Source organism: Sinocyclocheilus rhinocerous, unplaced genomic scaffold, assembly GCF_001515625.1.
Source record: "Sinocyclocheilus rhinocerous isolate Xijiao unplaced genomic scaffold, SAMN03320098_v1.1 scaffold686, whole genome shotgun sequence".
NCBI lineage: Eukaryota > Metazoa > Chordata > Actinopteri > Cypriniformes > Cyprinidae > Sinocyclocheilus > Sinocyclocheilus rhinocerous.
The window spans coordinates 306,720-308,960 of record NW_015647963.1 but is presented as its reverse complement, the minus strand read 5'-3'; positions in this window follow the sequence as shown (position 1 = coordinate 308,960).

Below are 2,241 nucleotides of genomic sequence, written 5' to 3'. Positions count from 1 at the left end.
AAATACCATCTAAACTTTTCTAAAGACAGTAAGTTCCCCTTCATATAAACTCCTACCCCTAATAGCGGCGCGATTTGTTTAGCATCTCAACCGATTTGAATCGTCACATATTTGAATCGATTTTCAACCGGCTCGCGGTTAATCGTTACATCCCTACTAACTAGTGTAAATGTAGCCTAACAGATGTGTAAACGGAAGACTATTTTAGCTGTATTAAAACTATTTGCACTGATTTATTCTGTTGGTTACATATTGTTCCTTTGTGCAGTGGCTCAGGAGATGAGTCTTTGAGTTTGTATAAACATCAACAAGCTGAGAAATAAAAAGTTTTTTTTTTTTTTAGATAATGTAATCTTGTTAAAATTGATTTCATAAAATTGGTATCGAAAAAATTATCGTTCAGGAACCGGTATTGAAGTCAAGGTATCGGTATCGATATCGAACATATTTTAACGATACCCAGCCCTACTCAAAAGTTGCTTTTAAAGTCAGCTCACGTCAGCTCACTCAGGTGCATCGATTCACTGATATTGTGGTCAAACCAGAGTAAAAAAGTATTGCGAAGGCTTCTAATGCTGTCAGTTGTCTTATAAGAATATTTACTAGATTTAAGACTCATGAACACTAAATCATAATTCAGTACTTAATATAAAACTGTTGCAAGTCAACAAAAAAAAGATACTCTATGTTTTATCCTTATCCTTTTTATCTGTAATAATGTTTATGTGAGTAAATGTTAATGAGTTTAAATTATTTTCCAATGTGTATTAGCATATTAAATAGCAAGCAATTTAGTTTAAACTGAGTATACTTTGTTATAGTGGTTACATAATTAGTTATTTAATTAAATTCACAATATTTATTTATTAATTTTAAGTAATTTTATAAGTAATTCAATGTTAACAGGTGGGGAGGAAATAAATTTACTTAAGAAATTTATTTGAAATGTAATATGTAGTATTTTTGCGTACTAAGTAAAATTTTATATAAAAATGTTATATAAAAATAAATCATAGCAGGTTTGAAAGGCTGAAAATGAAATATGAATATATAAAAAGTGAAGTTATGCATCAAGAAGAATTAAATCAAACAAATGTTGAATCGGTTAGAAATATAATAGTCAAGTCACCTTTATTTATTTAGCACTTTATACAATACGGATTGTGGCAAAGCAGCTTTACAGTGTCAGACAGGAAAATAGTTTGTCAATAATGCAAGAAGACGATAACAAAGAGTCATTTTTCCAGCTAAAGTCAGTGGACTGTATAATTGATTTATTAATAGACTTAGAAAGTTAGCTTTTGCTGGTAGATGCCTTATTTGAAGAAGCCCTGAAGATAATCGTACTGGACTGAAATATTATTTTTTTATTAATAGCCTTTTGTGCACTTGTAAAACTTTTCTTATCAAATTTTTTTTTTTAAATAGAACCTTATTGATCATAGTTCTTAGACTCAGACTCATTAATTAAGTAAGGGATAATGCACGGCTAGCTGTGCATTAAACAATTTTAATGTTTAATGCTCTTTAGATCTAGCATTCTGCCCACTTCAAATCAGATACAGAGATGAAATAGTGCGGTAAGACCACATTTATTTGAATGAATTATCGATCGAGAGAGAGATGACAGTTCTGTGTGTGAGTTACCGGTGTCTCCGCGTCTCTCTCTACAAACAATGAAGCTGTTTAGTTACTTCAAAAACAGTGATTTTACCCCCTCCTTGCTGAGAAATATAATGTAGCGATACATATAATATAATGTAAGTTTCTGTGTGTGCGCAGCGCGATCTGTGATCTCCGACCTCTCTCACTGTGTTTATGTGCGAGTGATGTGTGTGTTTGTGTGCATCAATTAAAGCAGCGCATTAATATAGAACAGTGATTAAACTGACTTGGAACTACCTGTGCATTAAACGGTTTTAATCCATACCTGCCAGCCAATCAGAATCAAGTATTCAGACAGACCATGGTATAACAATAATATAAACTAATTGTGAAAATAAATTTTACATTTGGAATGTGAATGCCTTTTTTGGTTTTGATTTGCATATGAAGAGTTTGGTTCCAAAACGCTATAAATCCATTTGGATTCATTTGAGTAAAAATGTGTTTTCTTTACCAAGAAAGTGGCAAGATGAAAACCCCTATTTTCTGTTTCAAACTTTCACATAGCATCTTTAGGTTATAATAACATTAAAAATTCAAATCCAGATTTTGATTTTCAAAGATTTATTATAAAAT